The 15,207-nt window shown below is 41.0% G+C and overlaps 1 non-coding gene and 1 gene segment (V, D, J or C); both read right to left on the bottom strand.

The window, feature by feature from the left end:
• The window catches only part of LOC116591114, a 373,928-nt gene that overhangs the window by 306,053 nt on the left and 52,668 nt on the right, over positions 1–15,207 (bottom strand).
• Positions 9,855–9,997, bottom strand: LOC116592246. The gene has a single exon (XR_004286410.1). It is a non-coding gene; the product is annotated as a small nucleolar RNA SNORA67 (small nucleolar RNA).

The raw sequence follows: 15,207 nt of genomic DNA, 5'->3' as shown, positions 1-15,207 counted from the left end.
AGAGTGGATCAATCTGTAGTATTTACTTAGTACCACGATTGCCACAGGGACCTCAGGACAAACCGTGCACATGCTTGCACTGTAGTGCCAAGTTGTGGTTCATTTAGAATTGCTTTCTGCATAAATCAGGAGATGCAAGACAATGGACATGCAATTCAAATCATACTGAGCCCTTGCTCCCACTCTGTGGGTTGGGTAGGTCTTCAGCTCTGGCTTCATGTACAGGCTGCAGGTTTCTGGAGAACACTGTGCCCCCACAGCACAGAAATAAGTGACTGAGTCCCCAGGCTGGGAGTCTGTGATATATAGGTGGCTGTTATGTTCCTTGATATTGACTGTGAATTTTAGTCTTCCTTTTTGCTGTGTTCCAGAAGCAATGTACGACGAGAACGTGAGGTGTCCTTCAGGGCTTTGTTGGAACCACTGCATACTGGTCATGGAGATAGAATAATTGCACATCATAGAGGCATTTCTGCCCTCTTGGAGGATCAGGACCCTAGGACTCTGCTCCACCTTCATCTGTACTCTTACCCCTGTTGAGAAAGAGAAAAATAAGCATGGGTGAGGGTAACTGCAAAATGACTTGCTGTTCCCAAGTGTAGGATATTTTCCCCTAGCCTCCATCCTCATGGTAAAGGACACAGCCCAAGAGACTGGTGTTTCCTCTTTTCCTCCACTTCTCCTTTCCTCTTTTGCTTCTTTCCAAGGTCAGTTGTGAAATTTCTTCAAGTTCCCTCTGGGATGTTTCTTAACTCACAGCAAGTTTGTATCCACAGGAGGCCCAGCAGGACTCCCATTTGTGTCTGCATGGTTCTTGACTCTTCTGTTGTATGGATATTCCTTGCGTCAAGTCCCTTTAAATAATGGTATACATCGTACCTGGAATTTGAAGCTAACTTGGTTCTGGAACCTGTCAGTCTCATTACATAGATTTGGCAGCAGCCACTCCAAAGCACTGTCACTCAGCTTTGTAAAGGGAAGCTCCGCCTACTTGTGGCTTAGGGCACCTTCCCACACTGTAAGGGTGTGTGTGTGTGTGTGTGTGTGTGTGTGTGTGTGTGTTGAGGATAATGGAGGATTTGTCTTTCCAGCATTTAAGTGGGTTAAGCCGCTGCCTTCGGCTCAGGTCATGATCTCAGGGTCCTGGGATGGAGGCCCGCATCGGGCTCTCTGCTCAGCAGGGAGCCTGCTTCCCTTCCTCTCTCTCTGCCTGCCTCTCTGCCTACTTGTAATCTCTGTCTGTCAAATAAAATAAATAAAATCTTTAAATTAAAAAAAAGGATATTTTTTTCTTTAAACTCTGAGTTTATGTAGCATAATTTGTGTTAAAAAATGGGAAAAATGTTAGCTCAGTGGGAGAATAGAGAAACAGTTTATATATTATGAGGAAGAGATACTGACAGAATAGAAACCTGAGACATGATCAGACTGAGAAAATTTTCTCAGTTGTGAATGACTTATTTTATATACATGTATATATGCATGCACATATACATGTGCATATATACATATGAATTATATATATACATGATATATAGGTACACATAAATATTACAAATATATATAACCAATTGACCTTTTTTACATTCCATGTATCTTATTTGTTGAACTTATGAAAGTCAAATGATAGAATAAGAGGTCAGGACATTTGAACACTATAGAAATAAGAAATTCATCAAAATAGTAGAAAGAAAAATACTTACTTCCTCAGTCCTTTTCATATATATGTATGTATACACACACACACACTTCATATATATTTTACATATATGTGAAAAGGATCGAGGAAGTAAATGTTAAATAGTCTATAAGTTAACTGATAGAGCAAATACTTTTAGGAGATATATATGTGTGTGTGTGTGTGTGTGTGTGTATACACAATACCTGAAATATCTATCATCTCTATCATCTATCTATTTCCTGAAAATTTCCACTTTATCAATTTAACATAGAGAGAATTAGTTTTTAATCAGGACTATTGCTCTCCAGGGGATATCTGGCAATGCCTGGAGACATTTCTGATTGTCACAACTGGGGAGGGGAGGGGGTTGCTGTTACATCCAAGTTTTTGTGTCTGAGAGACCACCAAGGAGCCAACACCGATATAATCACACGAGGGTTTATTAGACAAGCTTAAGCTTGGGCCCAAGTATACCCAACACAGCGGAGTAGGGACTTGGACCCCGAGATGACGTGCTTAAGCTTGGGCCCAGGTACACCTGATGCAGCAGAGTAGGGACTTGGACCCCGAGGTGACATGCTTAAGTTTGGGCCCAAGTATGCCCAACGCAGCGGAGTAGGGACTTGGACTCTGAGGCTGGTTAAGGCAGGGGTTTTTATGGGTCATTACAAGAGGTTTGCGGGGGGAGGAGGAGAAGTTTCAGACTTTTCTGCAGTAAGCTGATTAGTTGTTGTCGGGGTGTTGCAGGGTGGGGTACTTTCTTAGAACTAAAGCAGGGTGGAGGTCCCTGGAACTAAAGGAAAGTTCAGCCCTTGGGCCTGAGATGGCTGCTGAAGGTAAGATGGCTGTACTTATGCTAAGGCTAAACCTGAGGTGGGATGGCCTTAATTTTTCTCGGCCTCCACAGTTGCCACGGGCATCTACTAAGTAGAAGCCAAGGATGCTATTAAATATTTAAGATGCATAGGACAGCCACTCGCCCTAAATCCCTTGGCCCTAAGTGTTTCTGATGCTCTGCTGAGAGATTCATGTAGACAATGGTCTTCAGTTCAAACAACCCTCAGCCATTTTCTTTTACCTTTTGTTTTTCCACCTGCTTCTGCCTTTAGGTACTTTACCTCTTCTTTCTTGGCCTCTTTCTTTGTTTTTATTTTTCTGATCCTTCCATTTCTGATCTTACATGAGGTATAGGCAAGGCTTAGAGAAGAACAACAATTTCTACACGAATAAATGAAAGCTCATAGTGGTCCCTGATGTTAAAAAATATGGATTCATGAATCCCAGAAGTTACAGAAGAACGAAACAAATTGTCTTGTTTTAATCTCCAGCTTCATTCTGACTTTTGGAGGTAAAAAGAAAAGGGGTGATGAGAAAGCAGGATCGTGTATGTTTTTAACAGTTCTCTGGCCCACCTATTTCTTTCTCCTCCTCTGCTGCCCTGGCTTAAATTAGTAGCTGTCTTTCTGTTTGAGGGATTTGCATTCTTCATTCAGCAATGGATCCTGAAAGCTGAAATGTACTTTTCTCAGGGTCAAGTGTTCCTTCGTGGACTAACCTCGTGCTGACACCATGTACCAGGAGCAATGCAGTCCTGACCCAGGATTTCTGAGTGTGGCCTTTGGCATCAACAGCTTGTTTCATAAGTCAATCAGAGAAAGACAATTTTCTTATGATCTCTCTGATATAAGGAATTTGAGAGTCAGGGCTGGGGTCTGTGGGGGGATGGGAGGGAAAAATGAAACAAGATGGGATCGGGAGGGAGACAAACCCTAAGAGACTCTTAATCTCAGGAAACAAACTGAGGTTTGTTGGAGGGGGAGGAGGTTGGAGGGCTGGGGCGGCTGGGTGAGGGACACTGGGGAGGATATGTACTATGGTGAGTGCTGTGATCTGTGTAAGACTGATGATTCACAGACCTGTACCCCTGAGGCAAATAATACATTATATGTTAATAAAAAATAAAAAATAAATAAAATTTATGAAGTTTAAAAAAATGAACAAAGTCCTTTTCAATTCTAAAAAACAAAACAAAACAAAACAGCATGTTTCAGAATGCTCCCAGAGCATGATGAGTGGCCCAGGTGCTCTTCGAAATAATTGCTCTGAATAGCGGTGGTAGGGCAGAGGATTCTTCAGCTTCTAGGTCTCGCAAGCATGATGGCTGTGGCCAACGCCCCTCTGTCCCCAAGACAGGGGGTTCCTCTGTCCCAAGACAGGAACAGCCCTTTCTTTATTCCCTGATATACACAGAACATATCCCAGGACACAGTGAAGTTCCAAGCTGTGGTTCCTACCCCAGTTTTTTCATTTTTAATCCATTGTGCTAGGCAAGTCACAAAACACTGTTAATCCTCATGATGACACTGTAGGTACTGTGCTTACTTCCAAGGTACTTGGGAGAAAATCATTCCTCTCTAAAATGCCCAAAGTTACACAGCCACTAAGGAGAAGAGCCATGAGAAGCTTTGTACTTTTCCCAGTGTTTGGTCACTTTTCAGGGAGACAGCCAGTGAAAAACAGTGATTATGGAAAGGCACGGGAGCCATCTTCTGGGGCAATAAAAACAAAATCTCCTGCTAGTCCAAAACACCTCTCCCCAAAGGAAGAGAGAGAAGAAAACAGATTTATTATTGAAGAATCATTAAGCCAGAGGTGACAGGCACCAGGGGCAATCCATTAAAGAGATTGCGAACAAACAGCAAGAAATTTTACCCCTTTATATCGCCCCACAGAAACAACCCATTATAAGCATTTTCTCAAAATAAACAATAACTAGTCCTCAGGTAAAAGGACTTGACAGGGCCATTTGTCACAGTTCCTCCTTAATTTACCTGGTAATTGGGATAGCACCTGTGTTGGCTAATTGCCTTTATCTGAAAGAAGAATTTCTCATATCCTTATGACAGAAGGCAAGTTTGCAACTTAGAGCTAGGTGCCTGTGGAGCTCAGTCTCCTATCCTCCCACAGAAACTGAGAGAGAGAGGAGTGCCGTCATTCTTGATGATTCCATTTCAAAGAGATGGCTTCCAGGTGCTTGAGAAAAATATTCTTGGATTATAAAACTGGCAAGAGATCTATTCAGCTTTTTAAAAGATTTATACATCTCAAAGGGACAGAGAAATTCATAACTACAAGTTTTCTAAAGTAAATACTTTAAGAAAAAGGAGAGGGGGAGTGTTTTCCCTTTTTATACTGGGAGAATTAGAACTTATATTTTAGCTTTAATTTATAATTGCCCTTACAATCTTCAAGATGAAGGAGTTCCATATGATAAAACTTTCAGGGAGTTCTTTAGAATAGGTTCCTGGAGTAATACAGAATTTAAAACAACAACAAAAAAGAACCTTTGGAATCTAAAAGGGGCAAAAATATAAGACTACAGTTATTAATTATTTACATGGAAGCTGATATCATCTATGGTTAAAAGACCAGATGAGAAACTGAATTTCATAGTCTCCCATGAGTGTAGGAAATTGATGGAAATTTTTAAATGAGGCCGCTTACTGTGGAAGATGAAGGTTTTTTTCTTAATAAAAAAATTATAAGAACATTAATACTTCAAGAAGTACATATAATCAATATAAATGCAGGTTCCTTCTTTGTGTAAACACAGCACTTTGTTCACATCTTTTTTTCTGCATTTATACATGAACCCCGAAAATCACAAACCCATTTTTTGTCAATCCCGCTACAGTTTAGCTGTGAGTAACAGAAAATTCAACCAAATAATGGTTTATTAAACATTTTCAATTTTCATACACAAATAAATGTGGGGGAGGTATTTGACTTGACATGTAAAGGACACATGTGGGATTGGGGAGGAGACAGATGCTTTTTTGATAAAGTTATCACTTCTGTGTTGCAGGAAGAAAATAGTTAGGAAGGGGGACAGGAAAATGTAGTTCTGTACCAGGACAGCAAAACCATTACAGGAAACTCCTAGCAGGTTTCTGATTATATCTCATTGGTCAGAACTGTGTTATGTGCAACCCTTAGTTGTAAGAAAGGATGTGAGACATAGAGCGGGTGTGTTTATTTGTTTTTAAAGATTTATATGTTTATTTGAGATAGAGAGAGACAGAGACAAAGAGACAGAGACAGAAAGCACGAAAGTGTGGGGAGGAGCAGAGGAAGAAGGGAGAGAAGCATACCCTTGCTAAGTGTGGGGCCTGATGTGGGGCGAGCCCATGAACCTGAGATCATGAACTGAGCTAAAACCAAGTGTCCCATGCTTAACAGACTGGGAAACCCAGGTGCCACTCCCCCTTTTTTTCTTGAGGTGAGGAGATAGTTGGGAGATAGTCCAAATCGACACTGATGGTTTGTTAATAAGGAGGCAGAAGACAATGGTGATTAGGTTGGCAACTTGCAGTGTCTGCCTTCTTGACCACTAAGGTGGGGGTTCAGAATATTGGGCAGAGATGAAGTGTTTCCTCCTTGAGAAGTCAGTAAAAATTTCACAGTAGTGATCACATTTCCTTAGAGGCAGTGATAATCATATTTATAGGTCATTTGTTGAGTATATATGTTGCACCTTCATATAATTTTACACATTTTATCTCATTTAAGTCACAGAAGTTCAACAAGATGGGTAGTTCATGTATTAGTAGGAAGCTTGGATGAAGATGAATACTTGCCTAAGGAGACAGAGCTAGAAAATTGCACATGGGAATTGAACCTGGCTTTGATAACTCTAAAACCCATGTGTTTTGCATTATATCATCTTGCTTTAGAGACAAATAGGAGTTCTTCAAGTATAAAACTGGGCCAGTGGGAGGCTTGCCAGGTGGAGGGAACCATCAGCTTCCAACTTCTTAAGAACAAACTGGTGGCTTCCAGAAGGGAGGGGATAAGGGGTAAACAACAAGCGGGAAGGTGAGTGAGAGGCACAGGCACGGCACCAGAATAAAAGACATAACAGAGAATGTGGCCAATGATATTTTAATAGCATTGTATGGTGACAGGTAGTAGTTATCTTTATGGTGATCACAGCAAGATGTATAAACTTGTAGAACCACCATGTTCTACACCTGAAAGTAATGTGACATTGTGTGTCAGCTACACTCAAATAGAGGATTTTTTTTAAAAACCAAAAATATCCTATCTTCTTCAGCCTTGAGAAGTTGAAGTTATTGATATCTGCCTTTCAAAGTCTAATAATCGCCAAGCAAATCCTGTGTAAATACAGGCAATTGTAGTTAATGTTGAAACAGTTCAGAGCCACCAAATGGGGATATTACTTTGAAATCACAGTTGGATGTTACTGGACTATATGTTAGACATTTTTCCTGCCCAAAACAGTACCAACTTTCTTCTACTTACTTTTTACTATCCTTTTATTTTAGTTTAATAGACTGGGAGGTAGCAATTTTATCAGCTCTACTAGAATAAAGCTGCAGAATCATTCACTTCTGTCTCCTTGTTACAAACCATCCCTGCCTTGGTCTTTAGGAAGATGGAATGACTCCTTGGAATTAGGATGTGCTGTGGCTGAGATCTCCCATTTGTCCCTCTGTACCAACTCCTTTCCTTCCTCCTTCACTGCCCTCCCAGGGAGCTGTAGACCCATATTTTTACTGGTACAATTAGTGAGCTGCATTTCTAGAAGTTCATCTTATAACAGAGGAATCGTCTTCTCCAGTGCATGTGGGAAATATCTGGAAAGAAAGCGGAGATGATTCCACAAGAGGCTGAGATTGTTACCACTGTTCACGTCAAGAGATGTGGGAGGAGGAACCAGGGAACACAGTGTGACAGAGCCTGCAGCAGGGTTCAGGTGCAGGTGGCAGGTGCCCTGAGAGCACTGTGCGCCTGCACAGATGTAGATGGCGGCATCCACAGGCTGGGCTGCAGTGATGAGCAGGGAGCTGTCTTTTCTCATCTCACCAAACCGAGCTGTTAGTCTCTTGTGCTTCTTCATCTCTCCTCCCTTAGATAATGTCATCAAGTGGACTGGACCTTCCCCAAGCTTCTGTCTGTACCACTGAAAGCTGGGGAAAGTGCTCGTGGAGTTGCAGTAGGCAGTAAAATTTTCTCCCTCCTGGATGCTTAGAAAGCGAGGACTCTGTTCCAGTTGCTCGGTGCTCTCCCCTGTTTAAAACCAAAGCAGTGGGCGCTGGGGAAGGGCCCTGGGGCCTCTTTCCCAGCCTGAGAAGATTTTTTCTTGCTCCTATCCCCCTTCTCCTTCCCTCACTCTCTCCCTTTCTTCCTTTAATTTTCCCTTGGATTTTCAGTTAATATAACCGGGAATTTGTCAAACTCACATGCCAATTGAATCCAAAGGACCAACACTGAGCATTTCAGGAGCATCTCTTCTTCCTGTCACAGGATGGCCTTGGCCACGGACTTTAGATCCCCTCCTGAAGGAGGCTTTTTTGAGCTGGGTTAACTCTTGCCAGCCACGTTGCTTTGGATAAAAAGGCAGAGGTCTCTGTGTGGCAGCCAATCGAATCACTCCCCGCCAGCCTCCCCTTCCTCCACCTTCACACTCTGCTTTGACTCTGGGAAGGATTTTGCCTTTTGAAATAGTACCCTCCTGTGGAGAGATGGGAAAGTGATTTACTTTCAATAATGTTTCTCTTTCTCTCAATTTCATTGGGTATGCACAAAAATCAAGATTTAAGTAGAGTCTAATGACCTTTTTCAGAAACGGAAAACACATTCTTCAAAAAATCATTTTCAGACAGAATAACAGCGATAAAGGAAATATCATCTTACCATTTCTGGTATCCTTAACAAGCATGTGAGCAGTACTGTGTCCGCAAACTGTATTTCTAGGTGTGTGTGTGTGTGTGTGTGTGTGTTGTATTGTGCTTGAAACTACAGTATATTTTTTAGGTCAATATGGCATAGGTAAGCACCCGGTCATAAACCCATTTTTGCCAAATTAAAGATGAATAACCCTGTTATATATTACTTTTTTTTTTTTTTTTTAAGATTTTACTTATTTACTAGAGAGAAAAAGACAGAGATAGAGAGAGAGAGAGAGGTCAGTAACAGGGAGGAGAGGAAGAAGGAGACTCCCTACTGAGCAAGGAGCCTGTTGGGGAACTTGATCCCAGGACCCTGAGATCACAACCTGAGCCGAAGGCAGACACTTAACTGACTGAGCCACCCAGGTGCCCCAACCTTGTTGTATATTACTTAATTAAGAATACGTTTCTGATATCCTATTGCATTACTCTTCCATTAGGTCCCTGACTTATGATCAGCAAAGTCTTCAACACATAGTATTGTGATTGCATTGGTTGGATTCCCCTATAAGTTCCTCGACAAAAAGATCGTACCATTTTCACTTTTGTGGCCTTAGCAATTGCTAGGCAGAAAAATGTCGATACATAGTTAACAAACTATTGAATGAATGCGTGAGAGAGTGTGTGTAGATTAATCTAGTGATTCAAGTATGTGTATATTGTGATGTGAATGTAGTATGTATTCAGATCTCATAATATCTTGGGTAAATAGCATCATGGTTGTTTTAGCTACTGCTCACACCCATTGGTAAAGATCACTGGTGTTGGCCATGTGACTAGTTGTATCCAAGTATAATGAGATTTTGTTTGGTATGAAGGGTGTCCAGGTGAATGCTTTTCCTCCTTCTCTGCCATCTTATGCTCCATCTAGTACTACTGTTTTAAGTACTACATTATCCTTTTGTCATAAGTTATATTAGTCATAATTTGACAGAACTAAGCCACACTATTTAACTACTCATATATTTTTTTTTTTTTGCCTCAAAAAGTGACATTTATTCAAAGAAAAAGAAAAGGAAAAAATGACAAGATGTCCATCCCTTGGATCCCTTCCCTCCCCCCTCCTGCTCCTCTTCAGGCCCCCAGACTGTACCCTGGGTGGGGCTAAGTAGCAGGACAGCCCCTCTGATGAGGTCAGCAACATTGAGGGGCATCTCCTCAATGGAGGTGTTGTAGAAGGCCTCGATGTCTTGAAGAGTCCTCTCGTCTTCTTCTGTCACCATGTTAATAGCCACATCCTTAGGGCCAAATCATCCACCAGGACGTATTCTGTGGTTATAGTTTTCCCTGTTGGTGGGAAGGTCATAGTTGATGACTAAAGAAATCTGCTGCACATCAATGCCTCTGGTCCACGTCAGGAGAGAGGACACATCAGCATGAGCTTGAGGAGGGGACGCAATCGAGCCGGAAGGGACTGGAGTGAGTGTACACAGCCAAAGGAAGACAAGGGAAACAGAAATGCTCTCTCCACCAGCAACCGCAAGCATGCCAGATTTTCTTCCAGGTTGTAACTTTCCTGAAGAGGGACACGAGCAGGCCCCCTGGAGAGGGAATCAGCTTGCATAACTACTCATATTCTGAAGTAAAATGGAATCACTATCAACCTCAGTCAGTCATTGAAGAAATGTTTCTTTTGATGCCCATTATAAATGGATCTGTTTGTAATCATACATTAAAACGAAAATAAAAACTAGTCATGCTCAAACAACACGATGATCTGTCTCACGTATAATTGTTACTGATCTTCAAGTTCAGCTGCCCATTGCTCAAAAGTCCAGTACTCGAGAGATGAGTTTTGACTGAAAAGGAATATGAACTTTATTCAGGAGGCTAGCCACCTGGGGAGAAGGCAGACTTTTGTCCAAGAGATTTTATTAAAGGTCTAAAGAGGTAGCCCAACAAAGATTTGTTTGGGGGGAGCTTGCCCACTTGTTTTTACACACAGAGAGTTAAGTGAGAAGCATGAGAACTAGAATAGTGCTCTGAAGCTAGAGAGGAAAGGGCTGAGGTCAACTGTTGACCCCGGGGCGTTCCCCCCATTTCTCAGAACTTAAAAAGAACCACTGAGTCCCTCAAAGGCATGCAGCCATGACAGCCTTTTGGCCCATATGGATGGTTCTCTCCTGGGTCCGCCCTGCAGAAGAAGTGTGGTAGAAGGAAACAGAGTTCATGGTGACAGTTCTGTATTCTTTTCGGTGCCACAAAGTTTCTCAAGGGAGCTTAGAACTCATTAAAAAGATAGCATGTTGAATATTAAAAACAAATTATACAAAATCTTTTGGTGGTAGAGGAATACATTCTGACTAAATGTTTGATGTCAGAATCAGACATATTTAGATTGATACTGCACCACTGCCATTTACCAGTAAGGTGACATCGGTTTACTTCACCCACTCATCTAATAGCTTCCTATGCAGTAGAATGGGGCTTACATTACTTATTCCATGTGTATGTCTTGAGGATACACTGGGATTATGTACATAAATCAGACTGTGTTTCAATCAACCTATTTAGAGGATTCCCTATAGCACATCTCTACTCCTCATATTCCTCTGCAATAGGTCTTAGCAAAAGGTCCAGCTGGGTCCTTATTCAGAAAAATCCAAGAGCATGTCACAATCATCCTAACTGAAAACACCCAGACTGTGTGAACATCCTGCCCTCTGACAAGGGTCATGTGAAGAGGTAGGATAAGCACACAAGATCCAATTAGTCACCTTTCCCTTTTTAATCAGTTGGTATACAAAATATCCAGGTAGATCAAAAGACGTATTTTTGATTTGGTAAACTTAATAAACTATGCATACAACTAGCAGTGCTATCAACCCCTCTAAAAACTTTATATAAATCAACTCCTTTAATCCCACTGACAACACTAGGAAGTAGCTAATATTAATCTCATTTTTACTGAGTAGCAAATTAAGGTAGAGAGAGGATAAGAAGCTCCCCAAGATCATAAAGCAGTCAGGCTTCAAATCTAGGCAGATTTGAATCTATGTTTAAAAATGCATAAACTTGACCATCTTAGATTACTGTCTCTCAGGTTGTGTAAATTTGGCCACGAGGGCGTCAGCAGACCAAGAGCATCACCTGGGAACTTGTTAGAAATGCAGATCTACAGGCCCTACTGAATCATAGTCTGTAGTTTAATAAGATCCCCACATGATCAAAGTTTGAAGAACTCTGATAAGGAAGTGGTAGAGTGACCACTCCAGATCATTGTGTTCTTTGTAGAAAATAAATACGCATCCAAGGATCATGGTGGATTCAAGAAAAATAATATACACTTAGCTATTAAAACTACCTTGAATTTATGAATATTCTAATATATATTTCCTCTTAAAGCAGCTGTAGATATTCATCTCCTTGACTTGCTTTCACAACTCAACCACTGAGATATTTTTATTCCCTTAACTTAAGTCTGTAATGTGGATGCTGGAGATATCTTGTGTTTTTATCTCCTAAATCTCGGCCTAGGGAAATCTTTTCTATCCAAGGCTGAGATTACATCTTTTCTTTCCAAGAAAAACATCTCATATCTTGCTCAATTTATTCAAGTCAACTTGTAACTTTACACAGTTCTGAAGGTGCTTTCTGTGCAGAGCTAGCGCTTCATTTTGGGGTCTAGGATTTAGTGCCTTTGGGTATTCACAGGTGCTATTAATTAATTAACTGGCCTGTGTTTCTAGCTGACTCATCAACACCACTGTCTCTAACTCTGTTTTATATGAATAACTGTACATTGACCAGATTGCAATTTTTTATCCAATCCATTTCAGAAATAGTGTACATTTTATACTACCCACACAATGAGACTCATCCCATCATTTTTATAATTCTTTATGAGTTTCTTATTAGTTGATCAATGGACATCTTAATTTTATTAATTTTTTATTTTTTATAAACATATAATGTATTTTTATCCCCAGGGGTACAGATCTGTGAATCGCCAGGTTTACACATTTCACAGCACTCACCATAGCACATACCTTCCCCAAAGACATCTTAATTTTAGAATACATTTTAGACCTTTCAGAGTAGAGGAGGAAGCCTGTCTATGATTGCAGATTAGGGATGAATAGACAAGAGTCAAAAGTCAGTTTCCTCTTGCATCTTCGTTTTAGGTACCACAGAAAAGCAGAAAAAGGGAATGGTGAGATGGGACAGAGAAAGAAATGTCCATGTAGGTATGGAAGAAACGAGAGCAAAAGTAAAATGCTCACGTGGCACCTTGGGTGGTACACACAGTTAAGTGGCTGACTCTTGTTTCTGCTCAGGTCATGATCTCAAGGATATGAGATATAGCCCTGTGTTGGGCTCAGCAGAGTCTCCTTCAGATGCTCCCTCCCTCAGCCCCTCCCGCTCATGTTCTCTCTCTCTCTAAGATAAATAAATACATCTTAAAAAAAAGTAAAATATTCACATTGCAAGTCCCATTCATGCAAGGGTGGGAAATAAGTTGATATAACCAACATTTAGGAGATGGGAAATTATGAAAAACCATTGCTGTAACTCAGTGTGTAGGCCTGATTGATCTAAAGCATCACATTATGTAATGTCAAAAAATGAGAGGATAAACTGAGTTACCGACATGGCTGATGCAGAAGAAGAGAAGTTGACAAATTAAGGCATAGGTAGCTACATTATCAAATATATATATTTACATTCTGAGATAATTTTTTTCAGACTCAAAAATATTTGACTCACTGGGGTTGCTTTTTCAAAACACCTGTTGAAGACAAGTTTGCTGCCTCAACACCAGATCACAACCCCAGCAGCAGGATGGGAAACAGGCTGCAGGTTTCTAAAGGACACAGAACACAGAGCCTGGGAGGCAGAAGTGTGCGGGGAGCTCTGAGTCTCCTTCTTAGCAAGGGTAGCTCTTAGTTTCTCCCTTCTTTTCCAACCCAAATTAAATTTATTACAAATAGGATATTGGCCATCCTTCCTGGGATTCTGCTTATACCTGGGAAATATACAAAGAAACAGGAATAGCACCTTCAACCTCTCTCCTGCTTTGACATGCAGAGTTCAAGAACCCAGTTCCCTGTTGATTGGCAAGGCAGCATAAGACATCTAAGTTTAATCTTACTATAGAATTTAGACCGTTTTTGTACCCTTCTTGCAGGAAACCATGAATAATCCCAAATGAGCATGACTATGTTACTTCCCTTAGCCTGTTGGGAAAGTCTTTGACAGCTTCGGTGCCCACATCCAAGGCGAAGCCTCAAGATCCAAGCTGCAGACGCCAGGGTCTTTTCCATTGGTTCTGGCTGAGTAACCAAACCTAAGATGCTTTAAGTTCAAGATCTTAAACTTCAAGAAATAGAATGATGTGTGTTGTTATGAACATAATCAGAGATAAGCTCCACTCTTTGCCAATCATCATTCACACAAACTGTAAATGGTGTCACTTGGATCTATGAGTGGAAGCACAAACATGACCCTCTTGGAGAGGATTCATAAATGTTAAAAATATTATCCAATATGCAGTAAATTGTTTCTTTTAAGTGGGGTATTCCAAGTAGAAGACTTCTGCCTTCAGGCTTATGGAGACCCAAGAATCTCTTGCAAGGCTGAGAATTCTTCCTAAAGTCACCAAATAAACTTCTCTCTCTGGGTCTTACTAAATCTAAAAGAATTGTCCAGAAACAATGATCTGCCCCTCCCATTCCCCCTCACCCCTCCCCACTCTCCCCTGCTCTGGGACCTGGAGACCCCGCTCTCCTCTCCTGGCCACTTTCTCTTTCCTATTTCCTACCACAAACCCTCTGTTCAACCTCTACCGCTTCCATAAACTGTATACATTCCTGAATAAATTTACGTTTTTCAAAACAAGCCAGAAGAAATACAGCTTTCTTGCCAGACATCATCATTTACATGTTGAGGCAGAGACACACCACTTGCTCAAACACAAGTGAGAGGGAAGGAGAAACGCACAAGGAGAAATAAAATATAAACAAACACAGCAAAATAATGGCAAACTATATTTATGTGTACAAATAAATATATATACACAAAACCCCATCCACATAGGTGTGTGCGTATATACTTTCCCATCACATCAAGGTATTTATGCTTATTAACTCCCCAATGTTCAACAGGCATCAGAGTATATCTATCTGGTGATTGGACAGCTGAACAGTCATATGTGCTGAGTTGTTTCAAAGTATTTCTCCCAGTTTTCTCTATTTCCCCCTGCCCTTCCTCCACCCTGCCCGTCCTTGACATGGGTATACAGGAGAATATTCCCATAACACCATAAATTTAAATTATTTGGCTTAAATTTACAACCAGGAATAGTCATAACTTACTCTCCATAATGTACTAGATGTGTGATTATAGAAAAAGTTAGTTATGTTTTCTGGGCCTTCTGACAGTTAAATGAGATGTGAGCACGTTGTTCTATTGTTATATTGGGATGCAGTCCATGAAAAGTAAAGGGAAAGTGGATACGTTACTATAGAAAAGGGTCATATACTCTCCCATCCACTCCATTCTGAATGTATGTGCTCCTGGTATGCTGGTTCTGCTAATCCATGGCTGCTCTGAGTCATGGTTTACTGTTCAGCCTTATCATTTGTTCCTAGGCTTGACCTTCTACGTGACTTGATTTTTGTGTTTGATCTTCAGAGGCTAAGGGAAAGCACAGTGGCACAGTTCCCTTAATAATTAGTGTTGTTCCACCTTGTGTGAAAACATGTTACGTGTTTACCAGTTACCTCAGAATATCCTAGTGCAGTTCAACATGTGTATACAGTGTTCATTTTGTGG

Source organism: Mustela erminea, chromosome 5 (genome assembly GCF_009829155.1).
Source record: "Mustela erminea isolate mMusErm1 chromosome 5, mMusErm1.Pri, whole genome shotgun sequence".
Classification (NCBI taxonomy): domain Eukaryota; kingdom Metazoa; phylum Chordata; class Mammalia; order Carnivora; family Mustelidae; genus Mustela; species Mustela erminea.
The sequence above is the reverse complement of the archived record's forward strand: the minus strand, read 5'-3'. Positions and strand labels throughout refer to the sequence as shown.